The sequence below is a fragment of the Heloderma suspectum genome, chromosome 4, assembly GCF_057233095.1.
Source record: "Heloderma suspectum isolate Gila_16-S chromosome 4, 16-S_ref, whole genome shotgun sequence".
Taxonomy (NCBI): Eukaryota; Metazoa; Chordata; class Lepidosauria; order Squamata; family Helodermatidae; genus Heloderma; species Heloderma suspectum.
This window is the reverse complement of record NC_139461.1, coordinates 106,383,749-106,402,013: the sequence shown is the minus strand read 5'-3', so window position 1 is coordinate 106,402,013 and position 18,265 is coordinate 106,383,749. Positions and strand designations below refer to the sequence as shown.

The following is an 18,265-nucleotide window of genomic DNA, read 5'->3' as shown; positions in this document are numbered from 1 at the left end:
GCCTGCCTGGGGACAAAATCTGGCCCACTGGGGCTCCCTAGAAGGCCATGCACCATTTCCCCCAGCTGCCGATCATTTCATAGTTTCCTGGCTTTTGCATGTTTCTCCTCCATTTTAAAAGGTTGAAATGTCTCTCCGAAGGCTTAGGTACTGGCAGTGAGAGCTTTAAGCTAAAATATGCTGGTAATTTGGCTCTGCCTCACTTTGCCTTTGGCCTTGCCCACCACTGGAGTGCAGATCCCCACCCCCGCCTGAGAGCTTCTCCAAAACTGAATTTGGCCCTCAGGCTTGAAAAGGTTTGACCCTCTGATGTAGGTTTATATAAGCAGTTTACACATAGGTTCAACTGATTGGAAGCCACCTTTGCTCCAAAGTCTATTGTCTCCCAACTTCTTTTGCCAAATTCAGAAGATACAGAAATGTGCACCCCAATTCAGTGAAGAACTCTCTACAACCAGTAAGACCAAGCATGCATTTCAGTATAAGGTGGAGTCCATTCATTGTGTGTACATATGGACTGCATTATGTAATAGTTTGTAGATACCTAATTTGTGGTGCAATATATTTTTAGTTAAAACTTCAGGCTGACTTAGTAAAATAAAATGAAGTGCATCCATAAATACAAATAAATGACACACATACAGTTGTAAAAATTATAACTTGCTACCCTAGAGAAATAGTACTGTCTGATTTCTGATTTGCCTTTAACTCCTTTAAAGGCATAAAAAATAAACAGTGTAGTCAAGAGAAAGCTAGTTTTAAAAGAATTGGTTATTTGCTAGTGAATTAGCCTACCTATACCTCCTGCTTTTTAATTTTGTTTTAACTTTGAATGTCACGTAATGCATCCCCCTCCTCTGAAAATAATATATACCCCAGCATTTAAAAAAGAACAATGTTTATAAATGGGTGAAATGTCACACATTAATCCAAAGTAGTCTGCAAATCAATCGCACCAGAAGGGCAGAAAAGTGGGCAATTTTTTAAAAATCACAACCCTTTTTCATATGCTTTCAGGCTTGGGTTCAAGTTTTCTGTGCATCTCCTTTTGTGGTCTGGCATATGTCAGCAAATAAAAATTATGTTATTCCAGAATTTTCTCTGTATTGTGTCAGATTTTTACCCTTCCACTGTTCTTGGCAAAAATAATCCAGCCAAAGCAAAGAATTGCAACCCCACTTCACTGAATATGGTACAGAGGGCAGGAAGGGCTCACTCTGAAATCAGGGGCTGGCACCAACATGAAGGTCTGAGACAAAAATCTATTGTGGGATTGTCTTAGTAAAAAGACATAGGAGGCACAGGGCCTAACAGATCAATGTAGGGTGCCATATGTGGGTTGTCATTGAACGGTGGGCTGTCATTATGTTTGAATCCTGCACTATAATTTAATTATGGGTTGTTAACCACAAACAACCCAGGAAGAGAACCTATGGTTTGTTGCTAGGTTGTGAACTGTGGGTTGTTCATGGTTAACACCCCATAGTTAAACCATAGTACAGGGTTTACAGGTAACGACAACCCACGATTCAACAACAACCTATACTCAACCTATACTCTGGTTGTTATTATGTGTGAACCAGGTCAATTTAATTACAGTTTGCCAATCCCATTCATTTAAATTCCGAAGATTACCTGCTCATTTCATGGTCAACAAAACCTGCATTTTCAATAGTTGAGTTAAAAAGGCACAATAAATTGTTAGGAAACTCTCCAGGGAATTTCAAAACTTGCAGGGAAATGATAATTGCTGTAAACAATACAAAGAAACTTTCCTACAAATATTGGGCAAACAACAGGAGAACATAGAAAGGACATGGGGAATCTGCATCCTATGAATACTTCCTTTTGATCTTCTTCAAACTCAATACTGGAAGAAATCCTATATATACTGATATACAAGCATATGTATCTTGAAACCAGCAATAGTTGCCTACATGGAAAGCGTCCATATGGCTATAGCCACTCTTACGTTGACTAACGCTCTACAACCTTAAGACCAAACATACATTTTAGTATAAATTATAGTCCATTCATTCTGTGTACATATGGACACCGTTATGAAATGGCTTGTAGATACCTCATTTGCGGTGCAATACATTTTTGATTAAAACTTGAGGCTAACTTATTAAAAGTAAAATAAAATAAAGTATATCCAGAAATACAAATAATGACCCACATAGGGTTGTAAAAATCATTACTTGCTTCCCTACAGAAATGATACTATCTGATTCTCAATTTTGAAGGAGCACCTTCTCCCACACGAACCTGCCCATACATTGATACAATCCTACACATACCTACTCAGAAGTAAGTCCTATCAAGTTCAGTGGAGCTTACTCCCAGATAAGTGGGTGTAGGATTACAGCCTCAGATTTACTTATTATCACAATTCAGGCCACTGTTGATAGAATTTAATTTCTTGCTAATCTATAACAGGAGTAAAGAGAAGGTAGATCTCTGGTAGATCAGCAAGGATTTCTAACTCCCAACTGTTTAACAAAAAGAACAGAAGGATGCCTCTGCTCTAAATTATACGGCTGAATAAGCTTGGAGTAACCAGGAGTGGTTTTTTGTGTGAAAGGATTGTGAGCTCCATTCTGTTCTACTACTCAAAAACAAATTCCTGGGCTCAGAATTCTTTAATTCTAAGTGTATATGCCGTTTGTACCAGGCTCTTGATGGTGGTTCTCGGGGTTTTAGTAAAGAACAAAGTAGATCATGCAAGCGAGAAGTCTGTTTACTCCTGATTTAAAAGACAAGACACAAGAGGAAAAAAAGGGATCGGGGTGGAAAGTTGTAGCAATATGTTATAGTAGACAGAGTGCTCACATTTCAACTGAAGAGACCCGTTTTCCTGCTGGGCTTTGAGCACCATATTTCATCCTAACTGACATCACAGAGTTGTTGTGAGCAAAAGAAAAGGGGGAAAAGGAAGGGGGTAATCCAATGTCCTTCAGTATCCCAAATTGGTTTGTTGTTTTGAATTTGTTTTAAATATTCTTCTTCTTTTTGTACACCACATGGGGCGGTGTCTTTGGGCCAAAAGGTGGTTATAAATATTAATTAATAAAATTAAAATTTGTAAGGGTAATATCCAATGTTAGTCCTACATAGTGTAGATCCATTGAAATGAATGAGATTTAGGTTAGTCACAACTAACTGATTTCAATGCATCTTCTCTACATAGGACTAACATTGGATACTGCCCTTAAGACTGTGAAATAAACTGTGAGCTTCCCTAAGAAAGTATTTCCTTCCCACACTCATACTCTTGCGTTCAACGTTCCACACAGAACATCAACAGCGCACATGTTCTCAGTTTGGAGTTCACTTTCTTGCCTGCTCTGGGAAAAGGGTGTTCTGAAGTGCCCAAGGAGCTTCGGCTATTGGGTGGTATAGAAATGTAATTAATAAATAAATCAAAGAGAATCAAAGGGAAAATAATCAGAATAAATGGGACTAATCTACTGTGTCCTAGAACACATTGACCTGTTTTGCACATCATGGTAAGCCCCTGTGGGTTAATTCACCTGCACTCCTCCGAGATGAACACTGGTCACCATTTTGAATATGCAAGCCACAGCACAGGTACACCACAGTTTGTGGTGTCATGCGAACCTGTGCATCATGGATTATTTGAAGGTTAAACAACCCTTAGATAACCCTAGAACAACCCATGCGTTTAACCCTTAAATAATTCATGACACCAGGGTTCGCATGACACAACAAGCCATGGGATGCTACCACCACAGTTTGTATATTCAAAATGACAACTGGTGTGCATCTCGAAGCCCTGCAGGTGAATTAACCCACGATGGCTTATTGTGACATGCGATCCAGCCCATTCTTTCAAAAGGGTGGCACGATAAAATACCAGCAAGGTGCTTACAGAAAGTTTTCCATGACCTGTCAGTAACTCACCTCTCAACAGTCACCCAACAGGGCTTCCCAAAGCATAGCTTCATACCAGCAACAGGATCACTGAAAACAGGGTTTGCATCAAGGGTGGGCATGATTGGGCACCTGCCGAGGGTCCACACCCCAGCAGGGGCCTATTGGCAAGAACCCCCTACAACTGTTCCTTCACTATTGCAATGTGTTTGTTCCCCTGCCTCTCACTCTGGCCCAGGCAATGGTAGTGGTGAGAAGGAGGAGGAGTAGATGCCACCACCTACTTGCTCACTGGCTCTCTGCCTGTCAAGCAAGCAAGTGGTAACAATGGTGAGGAAAAGGATGAGGAGCAATAGGAGCTAGTGATAATGGCAGTGAGAAGGTAGACTCACTGAGGCAGGGGTCCACTGAGGGTGTCTTACTGAAGGGCCCTCAAAAACCTGAAGTTGGCACTGGCTGGAGGGCGGGGGGACATGGCTTTGAGAGCGCTGCTTTTACTTCAGACTGGAAAGTGACTCAGGGGAAGAGAGTACGTAGCAGCTGTATGGGGTGGGAGGGGGGATGAAAAGTGGCATTTTAGACAAAAAACCCTAGTTGCCCACAAATCTAACCTTTAAGTAATACTTCTCTCACCTGCTTGTATTAGGATGGCAAAAATGTCAGCTTTATTTCAAACAATTCTTTTAAATCAGTTGTTGAGAGTAAAATCATTTGAACAGCTAACAACAAAAATACAATACTTAGTTGCAAAGACCTGTTCTTTAGAAGAATGTCGTATGTACCTTCTCCTGCTGAGGAAGCAATATGTTACTTACATTTCAAAGTTCACCACAGTGATGCTTCTTAATGCAACATTCCTACACAAGCAAATTTTAATTAGCTTTCTTCCACCTCCAGTCCCATTGCCTTTAAGCTCATTTTACAGTACCTACCTTCATGATCTAATGTTAACAACTTTAATCTTCTAACAAAAGTGCAGGCAGACTTCAGGCTTGCATGATCTACTTTGTTTTATGAGAATACTGACGTCTACAAAGCCAGACACAAAATGGTAACTCAGGGGTCAGGTTCTATTATCTACTATACTCCATGACCCTTAAACTAGCATATAGACAAATCTACTTCTGAGTTACCAGAGATCAGGAATACTAACAACATTCTCTAAAACTGCCCATCAAAGCTGAACAAAGACCTGGTCAAAAACAACCAATTTGTACAACCAATTTGTGTTTTTACAGATGAAGAATACTGAGCCTGAGAGATAATCAATTAGCACAAGCCAGCAGGCCTAGTAGGGCTTTTTCCTTGCAATTTTACTTGCTCTTGTTAAAGTACTGGGAGTTAGAAACTCTTGGAGATCTACTACAAATCACAGATCTACCCAGTAGATCCCGAACTACCTTTTGCCCACTCCTGCTCTAACAAACATATGCTCTCTGAAAAGACTGTGAAACAAAACATTGAAATATATTTCCATTTTAAATACAGAAATAGTTCCTTCTCTTTATGCAAACAAAACTACTTAGCATCTTAAAAAACCTCTCTTCACAATAAAAAAGAATGCTAACGTAGTTTTGTTGTTGTTCAGTTGTTGTGTCCGACTCTTCGTGACCCCATGGACCATAGCATGCCAGGCCTTCCTGTCCTCCGCTCTCTCATGGAGTGTGCTCAAGTGGAGCTGCTATTGCAGGGTTACTATTCCAAATAAACTCACTTTAGTTTTGTTCATATGGAGAATCCAAAGAATCCATCAGGTCTACACCCTCTTAGTCAACAGTAATATGGAATAACCATTATCAACCAATCACTCACACTGATTAGATCTACAGTACCCAGTAACAGTAGCCCAAAACTACTCTGCACAGCATGCTTTCAACTTTAACAAAAAATCTTGAAACTTTCCTTGATCAAACTTATATACTTCTCCTCCTACTCTATTTAACTTCTAAATCGACCCCTTGATTCATTATAAAAGCATACGCAAATCCAAAGCTGAGGGATTTCCTTCTGCCTTCCCACTGGATAACTTGCTATAAACAAGGCCTACAAGAGCATCAAAGGCCACATGAATTAAATTATTCTCAGGCAACAGCAGCTTCTAATTATAAACTTACAAGTTGTATACCAGAGGAAAAGCTAATAATCTAGAATCACAGTTCTCACAGAGCAAAGTAGGTATTACTATTATTTAATTAAGGGTGCAATCCTATGGCAGTTAGACAATGGCTAGACGGCCATAGGATTGGTCAGTTCCTGGAGAACCGCCTCCCCATCCCTTCCCCTGCCACCTCGTAGGCAGCACGGACCGTCTCCATGCTCCGCACTTGTAAGAGCAGCGTGGAGCAGGGAGAAAGGGGGCGTTCCCGAGGATGGGGACGGGCGTTCGTAAGTGCCAGTACAACACTTCCTATGTGTCATCTGGCCTCCCCACCGCATGCTCTGATGTCCCGTGGCTAAACAGCTGAAATCAGCCATCTAGCCACGAATGCAGGGAGGCTGGAGCGCAGAGGAGACAATCCCCTCCACGCTCTTCCAGCCATGCATTGGATAGGCGGTCGCCTCTGAGTTCAGAGGTGGCCGACTATCCCCATAGGATTGCTCCCTAAATCATTTATTTTGAAAAAGTTGCATGCCACCAAAAATGGCTTCTCAGATCAGATATATATTATATGAACCAACATCCATTTGCATTACACATACAAGTAACACAACATATCAACAACACATTCTGCTCAGTAGCAGAGAAAAACAGAAATGCATTTCTGGAAGGGCTGAAGACATAAAATAACCATGCCAGCGCATATAAAATGTCCCATCAGCAGGAGAGATGAAAAGCAAGGGCACTCCACCGGCTTTGCGGAAAGACCAGCTTCATCGGGCTCTTCTTCCCTTCTCCCCAGCTAGTCATTATAAGAACTAGTACATAAGAATTAGTGCCTGAATTTGTTTTGCTCTCCCTCTTCCCTCCTCATGTCTTTACCCTTTTATGTTGTGTCTTTTAGACTGAAATCCAGCAGGCAGGGACTGTCTTGTTTCTATTGATCTTACATAAACCACTCTGGGAGCTTTTTCTGCTGGAGAGTGATAAAAATGCTTTAAATAAATAAATATAATATAATCAGACAAGGTCTCAAAACCACTACCACCACCCGCCAAGTCCTGCTGAAACAAAAATGTTTTCACTTAGCTTTTGAAGGTTAAACTCAACAGGCATGGGAGACTTCTTTGCAGAGGGAGTTCCACAGTGACAGTAACCTCCACAGAAAATATAATTTTCCATGTCACTGCGCCTGACAAAGATGGAAGTTAAGGCAATATCCCAGAGATTTCAGTGTACGGGGCCCTCATACAGAAGAAGATGTTATCTAAGATAAGATGGACCAAGGACACTTAAGGCTTTAAAGTTTAAAACCAGCATGTTGAACTTTGCACAGAAGCAAACAAATTGTGCAGGTCTCAGTTAGCACTAGTGTTATATGCTACCTTTGGACTCACTGTCACCATCAGGCAAGCAGCTGCATTTTGAACTAATTGAAATTTCCAAACAATCTTCAACGGCGGCCCCATGTAGAGTGTTTTACAATAATCTAGGTAGGAGATGACCACAGCACGTATCACAGTAGCGGGGTCACTATTTTCTAGGAGCAGTTGCAATTGGCAAACAATTTCTATAGGCAAAAGGCATTCCTGAACGTGAACACTATGAAGAGAAGAAATGTAACCATTTCCCAGCTACTGAGGCCTTTGCTCCACAGGGCTTGACTGGGCACAAAAGTATGATTTCCATTCAACTTGCGATGCTGTGTTGTAATGCTGCTGTAGTACTGCTTGGGAACAAATGTAATGATGCACTATTATTCATCAGCTCTTGGGTTCCAAGTTACCACTTAAATCAAAGCAAGCTACCTGCTAACAAACACAGCTTTGCCCTTTTGGATCCGCCTACTCCAAGATGAAGAGCAAGTGCCATCAGCTGGCCTGTCTGGTCTTTCCTCCCACAGTGGTTCTCTTAATTTAAGGAGGACTTCCTACTGTAAACTATGAAAATGCTACTATACTAATTTTAAGATCAAAAATGTAGCCACACAAACATTATAGACGAGTTTTCTTCTCTATGCAAATAGAATCCAGCAGTCATCTCTCCACCCACCTAAATGTGGATTCTTTATGAATTGGCTCAGCCACTCTTAAACCCTCCACACTGACTATCCCCATGGACACAACCACGTGGAAGAAGTTGACACAGTTTGCACATAACAACCCATATGTTGTTTAAGCTATGGGTTGTTGGGCTGAGCAGGAGCAAATAAGTGCACTGCCTCCTGCATGCTCTCTGCTTCTGCTTTGCAAAACAACCCCGGAACAATCTTGGGTTGTTATAATGTCCAAACTCAGACCTCTGGTTTGTTGAGGGTTAAATAACCAGGGTTTAAACCCATGGTTTGTTGTTGAGTTAAAACTCTGGGATGTTTGACCATCAACAATCCAGAGTGCTAGGTTCAGACATCACAATGAACAACCAAAATTCCTAGGTTGTTTAGCCAAGGGGATGCCAAGGGGAAGTGGCAAGCGAGCAAGCAGGAGGCAGCATGCTCGCTTGAGCAGCTCTGCCAATTCATGGTTTGTTTAACCAATAAATTGGCGGTATGTGCAAACCAGGTCATGTCTGAACCAATCGACCAGGTTGATAACGTGAGAAAAGGCATTGTGGAATTAGAAGTTGCTTTAGATCATTCTAGAAAGTTTGGAGAATGAGAATGTTGGTGATGGGAATGGTGACACAGAGAATGTCTATCCCTGTATTCACTGTGCTGCCGTTAAGGCGGTGAGCGGTCCTCGTAAAAATAGGGAGGAGACTTAAAGAACCTGGGAGAAGGCCTTCTCAGTGGCTGTCCCATGGCTGTGGAATTGCCCTTCCCAGGGAGACTAGGATGGCTCCCTCCTTGATGTGTTTCTGGAGGTAAGCTAAAACATTCTTATTCCAGCAGGCCTTTGGGACATAGTTGGAACCTGGGGGAAAGCTGCTAAAACGCTGTTTTAGAATGCTGGTTTAATGTTTTTAATATAATTTTAATTGTATGGTTGTTCAACTATATTTTAACTTTTGTATATTTTCATATGTTTTAATTGTATATGTTTTAATGTTTGTAAGCCGCCTTGTGTCCCAGTACTGGGGAAAAGGTGGGGTATAAATAATAATAATAATAATAATAATAATAATACAGAAGCAGGGTTGTCTATGGCTCTCCCATGACATATCGTAATGATGGTGAAGAAAACCTCACGAGGAAGCCAGTGAGGTCTGTTGGTATCTAGGGGATCTATACTTCCATAGAGAATAGCCTCAAGGGAGGTGAGTATGGTTCTGGCAAAAAATGTTCCCTTTTTTAAGGGATTCACCTTCCATTACTGAGCCTAGACACTAGATTGTTTGGGAAGTTATGGTCCCACAAGAGTTGTAGTTTCTCTAGGATTGGTGTCAGCAATTGCAGAAGAGTTTGAGGCACTGTCTGTACTGATAGCGGCTGATTTGGAACCGATGCAGGTTTGGCTCCAATGTCAGACTCTATCCTGTGAGCCATCTCATAGGTTGCCCTGAAGCACTTTCCATGATAGTGTGCACTGGAAGAACCTGAACCTGTTCCTATAGCAGAACACGGAGTGTTCTGTTTGTCCTGGTCTGCTTTGTAATGCCTGGCAGTGGGCACAGAAGTCCACCCTATATGCCTCTCTGAAGGAGAGATGGCAGTTGGAGTGTCCGCTGGTCAACAGTATCTTCCTGACACAGCAGGTACAATTTTTGAAGAAGGGCTTGGAGACCATGCGCCCCAAGGTGGCAATTTAGAAAATAGGAAGAAGACTCAAGAGAAGATAGGAAAGGAAGAAAAATGAGAAAGAAAAACTCTGTTCAGCGTCCCAGGAGGGGACACTAGAATTTTTATAATGTTTTTTTGCCGTGAGGTGAGAGAATGTTCCAAATGCTGCTAGTCGCTGCAGCGGACGAAAAAGAACTGAGAGGCAGGTGGGAGCCACTCCTGGAGCATACGCAGAGGAGGTGGGCAGGACTCCCGCATAAAACTCTGTTTATCTCTAGAATGTTCCAAATGACTGTTCTGCACAGGCGCATAACCCACATATATGAATCGGTGAGACCACAAAGAAGAACATGTTGTTTTCCCGAATGTAGTTTCACACAAGCACAGTGGCCTCAATCCAACGTACTGTTAGCAGAAGAAATTGCTGCACTAATGGAGCTCCACTGCCTTTACCTGTTGTGCAAGCAGCTGCATTAGCAGACCGGTCTGTAAACGTAAGATGTTGCAAGTGGCTGTGCAAGCAGAACTTCAGGTGGATTCTCCCTTGTGCGTAGTTTGGAACGTGGTTTCCGCTAGCGCAACGTCATTTGCACTACCAGAACGCCACCACTGGATACAACCCAATGGTTTGTTGTTATTTTTAAAGGCGAGGGCATGCTTATAGCAATCATCACCATGAAATGGCAGCTATCAGTATGGCTGTGTTGCTTCCCCGCACAGCTGCATACAAAGGGATGCTTTGTATGAAGGGTTTCAACTTAAAGGATCTAAGATTGCCTCCATTTTTCCTTTATGCAACCTCAACTGGAAGTTTTATTTCTCAATATTATTACATCATTAAAAATGGAACATTGATGGGGAAAGTAGTTCAGTTAAAATAATTATGCATAGCCCTGTTAGCAATATTTCTTTTCACAGGAGTTGGGAAAATTATGTTGAACTTTTCTATAGCAGCCTTAACTCTGCCCTTACATGGCTACAGTGCAGTTTTAAAAACTCTGCAACTTGGCATATCACCACGAAGCATACTAGCATACCACCCTCCACCCCCCACCAAATGGGACACACACGCACACACTGGATAGATCCAGACCAAAATTCTCTGTCCCTGAACAACTGCACATCCGCAACCCAGGGTTGCATTCGTTTAAAAGGTTGGAGGTGATGCTTTCCTCTCACTATGAAAGCCCATTCTGAAAGTGATAGCCTTGAAGTAGTAACTGGAACGAGATGATTAAAATTATCTTATTTGGGCACCAACAGGACATATCTGCCATGCCAGCAGTACAAAACGTTTCTGTTCTTGTTCCTCTCAATTAGAGCTCCACATGTTTCCTAGTTCGGAAAGGGGAGTTGAGTGGGGTGCAAGAAAGGCAGCATTCAAAATGCAATCTATGTTTATAGGCTTTAATCCAATTTCACACCTTGCTCCCCCACTCCTTCCCCCATCTTGAAAATTCAATTCTTATTACAGCCAAGCAACTACTAGAGCTCATAAACCAAGTTTGTGGATCCTGTAGATTGGGCAGTGCATACAACATATGAATAGTAGTTTTATAAATCACCACTGTTTTGTTTGTTAAGCCTATGCATTTCAGTCATTTGCTGAATAGTTTATTAAGCGATATGTTCCTAGTAGGCCTGGGCCATATTAACCTTTAGTTGAAACAGTCTCCAGGCTCAGAATGTGGACCTTGTGCTGTTAATTACAGGAGGCACTGCTAGACTCCCATGTGGTTATATGATCCTATGTAACCTTTGAACAAGGGACTATAAGGAGGCCTGCTTTCCACAGTTTAAAAAAAAGGGGGTGGAGGGAGATCTTGCTACGAGGAGAACATGTGGCTGATTAGCCTTTCAAGCAGACTCCACCACCCCATAACTAGCTCATAAATTTCATTCATAACTTGAAGTGGAACGGGGTCAAAATGAACTATCTGTATTTTTTAAGTTTTGGCATTACTCTCCTGTCAGCAAGTGCTTTTCTTTTTTTTGGGGGGGGGGGGGAGTCTTGTATAGTGAGTGCCTGCACCATTGGCATATTTATTTTACAGCTCCACAAACCAACTACAACCAGGACCTCTCCAGAGAAGACTGATGAATGCAGAACTCTGCAATCAATGGGTCAGTTAATCAAAAGTGACACAATCTACAGGAAATTGAGGGTTTGCAACCCATTCTGCAGAGCCATGCTGCCCTCTTTCTCCCCACCTCCCCACATCTCCCCAGTTTCTTGTTCAGGGAGTGGGGATCAAAACTATCTTACAGGCACAGCGTTATTGTTAAAAGGAATCCCAGGCATGACTTTCCTTCAGCACATTTAGACACTTCTGCGTTACTTGAAAGAGAGGCTTTCATTATTAGAAAGCAAATGAGTGGAAAGGAAAAGAAGGGAAATGAAGATGACAGAATGCGTTCAAAAAACCATAATTGAAAAATAAATTCATCTGTGTATTTTAAACACCCTCTCAGCTATATAACAAACCAAAAATAAAAAAATAATTCTGTAATCGTTTATGTTTATATTCATGAATTTACTTTGCTGTTGTTATGCATTAATAGCCAATTACAATGGTTTCTGGACTCTTGTCAAAAAATTTGGAGACCAAAATAGGAGGAAAATATGGTAATTAAACTGTAAGGTCTTTATAAATGCTTTTAGCTATTATGGAGAACATTTAAAGTTTATGAAAGCTTATATGAAACATGTGTAGGGGGGTTTAAAATCACATTTGCTTCCACATTTATACCAGCATTTGTAACAGAAAGAACAAGGAGCTTGTTCTTGAACTGCAGAATGACAGGAGGGAAAGTATATTAACATCAGGAGCATTTCATTTCACCAGAAGCATTTCATTTCTGTCAACATTGCATAAAGCTGTGGAAAGACTGGTTGTGTGTCCTAAAACTACTGATTTGAATAATAATAATTGGAAACAGTCCAGAAATCATGCAGGGATCCAATCATCACAGACAAGAAAAAAGTACACAAATCTGATACTTTTGGCTGTCCACTGCAGAAACAAGAGGCCTTGGAGAAGCTTCCATCATGATAATCAGAGACACAAACATTCAGTTGTAGTTGCAACTCTAGCAAACGCACCTGTTTTACATTTCAGTCATGATTGGTCTTATTACGCTGAAGGGGATATCAGTTGCCATTATTTTTAAACAGAATACTCCTGCAACAGAAAAGCGTAGCCTATAGCAACTCCACTTACAAGGGCCAAAGCTAAACATAAAGTTATAGACAAGAGGAAATGAAAGTCGAAGGTAGAAAGACATACAAAATAGAGAGGCAGGGCTGGCTCAAGCAAACAGGCAATGCAAGTGGCCACATGGAAGGGTAGAACTCAAGCGGAGCCAGATGGCAATTTGCTTTTTGTCAGCATGGGGTTGTGGGGGGCACGCAAGATTGGACGGCAGGCCCTACTGTGAAGCAAGCTGCCTCCAGTATTAAAGGTACAATCCTATGCATGTTTAGAGCCCCCCAAAAGTCCTACAGCTCCCAGTGGCCAGCCATGCTGGCTGGGGCACACTGGGATAACTTTTTTGGGGGGGGTCTAAAACATGCATAGGATTATGCCCCAAGAGAAGGCAGGTTTTGAGCTTCCCCTCCTCCCCCTTTTTTGCACTTTAAAAAAATAAAAATACCACCCAGTGCTTGGCAGTGGGGGCCAAGGAAGAAGGGTGTGTGTGGAAGGATTTCTCGTGGATGTTCTCCAGCTTTTTAACACTCATGGTCTTTCAGGTAGTCTGGTCCCAGGTTGTGTTTGTTTTTATATCGCCCTGCTTATTTAATTTATATGCAGAGTACATCATGAGAAACGCCGGGTTGGATGAATCACAGGTCGGAATTAAGATTGCCAGGAGAATTATCAACAACCTCAGATACGCAGACGATACCACCCTAATGGCAGAAAGCGAAGAGGATCTAAAGAGCCTCTTGTTGAGGGTGAAAGTGGAGAGTGCAAAAGCTGGTTTGAAACTCAACATTAAAAAAACGAAGATCATGGCATCTGGCCCCATCACTTCCTGCCATATAGAAGGGGAAGAAATGGAAGCAGTGACAGATTTTACTTTCTTGGGCTCCAAGATCACCGCAGATGGTGACTGTAGCCATGAAATTAAAAGATGCTTGCTCCTGGGGAGGAAAGCTATGGCAAACCTAGACAGCATAGTAAGAAGCAGAGACATCACCTTGCTGACAAAGATTTGTATAATCAAAGCTATGGTTTTCCCAGTAGCAACGTATGGCTGTGAGAGCTGGACTATGGCTAAGCCCCGAAGAATTGATGCCTTTGAACTGTGGTGCTGGAGAAGACTCTTACGAGTCCCCTGGACTGCAAGGAAGTCAAATCAGTCCATCCTAAAGAAAATCAACCCTGAGTGCTCACTGGAAGGACAGATACTGAAGCTGAAGCTCAAATATTTTGGCTATCTAATGCGAAGGGAAAAGTCACTGGAAAAGACCCTGATGCTGGGAAAGACTGAAGGCAAAAGGAGAAGGGGACAGCAGAGGATGAGATGGCTAGATAGCATCACGGATGCAATGAATATGAACTTGAGCACACTCCGGGAGAGAGTGGACAGGAAGGCCTGGCGTGCTATGGTCCATGGGGTCACGAAGAGTCGGACACGACTGAACAACAATTTTGATTTTGTGTAACAGCACCCAACCTCCTGATTCTTAAGACATCCATCTGCTGGGTTCGAGAGAGTGAAGCCATTAAGAGTATACCCGCCATTAAGGATTGGAAGATTTTTTAAAACATCATTTACAAGCCTTTCTTCCCCCTCCCTCCCTCCCACTGCAGTTTTACAAAGAAATCATCATATGGTAGTGTTGCAAGAGAGGGGCATATTCTTCTTTCACAGGAACACAACATTAACTGAGCTTTGAGGAGTGGGTAATCAGAGGGCAGAATCGGGGGAGGGGGGTGTTCTTTAAAAGTTCAAAACTCCAGAAGCAAGGAACAAACCAAGACGGGGGCAGAAACAGAAACAGAGAGGCAGGATATCAGTAGGTGGTGGGGAAAGACAACGAGAAAGAAACGAAAAGATGGATGGGGCAGTTGTGTAAACCACTTGAAAAAGTAATGCAAAAGAGGAGGTGAAAGATCGGAGAGAGAGAAATGTATAACCCTCCACTGGGGGTTTGCACAGTCAAGCCAACTGCTTGCGATTATACCCTTCTGAGCAATCAGGAAGATGACAAATCACCGCTGCTTAATGTCAAGAGAAAGCAGTTCTGGAGCTCAATTATGTCTGGGAGCAGCACCATCTGTGATACACACCCGAACTGCTCCATAAGCCTGAGTTGCTGTGTTAGGAGAGAGTGGCACTCTGCACGTGCTCAGAGGCGCTTTTCTTTATTGTTCATATATTTCTAGAAGTTAGCACCAACAGTGAACACAGATTTCAGGTTCAGCCCTGCCACAAATTAAGCCCTAGCAACACCTTGTCCTGCCAATACAGTGCTATATATCTGAGAAAGATCACATTCCTACTGCATGTATATTAAGGGGGGGGAGCCTCCGTGCCTTTTCATTTACTGGAAGTGTCATTTATCTTTTTTAGTAGTATTTTGTTTTCTAATTGTTAATGTAAGGCTTTATTGTTCTCATAGTTCATATAAGAAAGTCTGGAATGTTCTTTTAAAGTCTTATTTCAAGATAACATAGTTTAACAATTACTTTGGAACCTCAGATATAACCTACAAGGCAGACATGTCTAATCAATATTGACTAAACTAGGATAACAATCACCTCCTGTTCCATAGTCACCATCACAAATGCAGAACAGAGCTCCTGCCTCAGCCATAAGCACGCATCAAATGGGAAGAGATGCACTGTTATTGATCTTAACAGTGGTTCTCCTCCCTACCCGCCCGCCCCCCCCCCGCCTGCCAGGCCTTACAGCCAAGGATGTTAAAAGGGTAAACTAATCTGACTTCACCAGTGATACCTGGAATTGAGTGCTTGTCTTACTTAACTTTCAGCATGTGACTAATTACAGCTGATCATTAATTTTATTCATGGGCTAAATTTTAACAAAATAGATTGTATCGTTCCTATGATGATCTTGCAGATAAAAGATACAGAGAATAGCTACAACTAATGGCTGCAATCCAGGGGAAGTTAACTTTTAAATTAAACACTGTTAATGAGTAACTGCTGTTTTAACAACATCTATAATTTACGCATCAACATTTTGGTCAAGGTGCTTAAAAGTGATCTTGCTTGGGGCAGCAAACCAGAATTTGCCTTTAATCAAGGCCAACAATACACATGGGATGCATTCACATAAACCATAAACCATAACTTAGCATTATATGCACAAACTTCAGGCCCATGAACTCCCTCTCCTCCTCTGGCATGGCTGTGGAGGTGACTGGAAGCTTTTGCTCCCATTTTCAACTCTTGGTTTCTTGATCTGCCTGAACGAGGAAAGTCAGTATTAACTTTAGTTTACTGAAACAAACCGGGATCATTAACCAGTGTCTGAAGATGGCTTGTTTTCCTAAACCATAGTTACGACTAACCACATTTTATTGGGGTACAGACATAACAAGAAGCTCATGGTCGTTACGGTCAAGTTGGAGGAAGAATGCAGAGCAGAGAACATATAAACCTGATGCTCATGAACATAATGCTAACTACAGTTTAACGTTACATGCAACCAGGCCACTGGAACAGAAAGCATTCCCTGCAAAAAGTGCCAAAGCACTATGCAGAAAGCTGATGCTTGGGTTTTGTTTTATTTTTAAGCACTATTATGCCAGGAGGTAAACATCTGGTTAGCTCCCAGCTAGCATCTGAAAGCAAGTCTAAAAAAATGGCAAGGCTAGAATTTTTACCAGGAAATCCATTAGGCCTTGTTTCAGGTATCATATGGATAGAGGTCAATAGTATAAAGTACAGATGGCTCAGGCAAACAGTCCTTCCACAATACATTTTTGGCTTTTAAAAGTCTCCCAGAATGCACAGCTTCTTGGAATTCTAGTGTTCAGTGAGCTACTGAACCAATATCTACTGCTTCTACTGTGTAAATGCTATTCAAAAACAATTTTATTCAGCACAAGAGAAGTATTTATGTAAATAGGACTGCAGTCATTTAGCGATAATATTTTAAAGTAAACATTGTGTGCCAGTTTGTGCTTCATGTTCTACTAAGGCGATCAACTTTTACTCTCATTAGTCTCTTCCCAAAATTGAATTATTCTTGCTTTTCATTCCGTTCCCTCAGAGACCAGAGGCATTTGGTTCCACAGAGAGAAGGAGCCTTATGGGGACATTATCGAAAGTATATTACTTAATTAAGGAGGATTAGGATTCTATGAATAGCCTTGTCTACCAGACAGACAGACCAGCTTAGAGTTTGTTTATTTGCTTAAGCTGTTAATGGCTTAAAAAAAAAAACTCTGCTTTTTTTCTTTTTTAAAAAGAAGCTTTTAGTAGTGTTACTCTGTATGCTTTGAGCTGTGTATCCTCATGTTAAGGGACATAAGAATGTTTGCCAAGCACCTAATACAAAAAAGGAGTTTGTAATCTAAGGAGGTCAAGTCAGGGTACAAAGTACAGTAATGAGGAGGATAGTCAGACAATATTTACTAGCAGGTTTAAAAACACAAACAAAGCCTAAGTTTTCATAGCTCATTTAACAGCCTACACTAATATTCTAATCCAGTGGTTAAAAAAAAAAAAAAAAACCTACCTCCAGGGAACCCTTTCACTGCAACTCATCTACTAAGAAGCCCCTCCATATTACAAAAAAGTCTGGGGCGGACATGCAGCCTATGTTGGGCTTAACTGATGCCCCATAAGAACTAAGCATCCCTTAAACACACCAAACGATCGTCTGTGGCTGCACCTTACATGGATTAGACTACTGCAATGCACTTCACATGGGGCTGCCCTTGAAGACAACTCAGAAGTTGCAGCTAGTGCAAAATGCAACAGCTAGACTGTTGACTAGAACAACTCATAAAGATCATATAGCACCAGTTTTTAAGGAATTCCACTGGCTGCCAATACACTTCCGGTCGGAATTCAAGGTGCTGGTGATGACATTTAAAGCCCTATATGGCTTGGGACCTTGATATTTGAGGAAGCGCCTCTCCCTATATATGCCTGCCCGAGGATTGAAATCTGTTGGAGGGGCCCTCCACTGCATCTCACTGGTATGAGACATATACTATAGTGGGACGTGGGAGATGGTCTTCTCTGCTGTGACACCCCGGTTGTGGAATGCCCTCCCCTTGGAGGCCTGACTGGCACAGACATTGGTTTCATTTCAGTGCCAAGTTAAAACATGGCTTTTCATCAAAGCCTTTGAGGTCTAACTGAATTCCCTAAAGTTGCACACTGTTTTATTGTTTTAGATTTTCCAATTGTATTAGCTTGTTTAATGGTATAATATGCTTTTAGCTGTTTAAATTATTCATTGTTTTATACTGTTTAAATTGATTTTATAGGTATGCTGCCCTGAGAGCTTCATGATATAGGGCGGGACACAAATGTTTTAAATAAATAAATAAATAAAATACATAAGCG

General features: G+C 41.6%; 1 protein-coding gene across 7 annotated transcripts in view; it reads right to left on the bottom strand.

Annotated features, from left to right (window-relative positions):
• Positions 1 to 18,265, bottom strand: part of JARID2 (jumonji and AT-rich interaction domain containing 2) — a 252,410-nt gene that overhangs the window by 189,832 nt on the left and 44,313 nt on the right. The window lies entirely within an intron of this gene.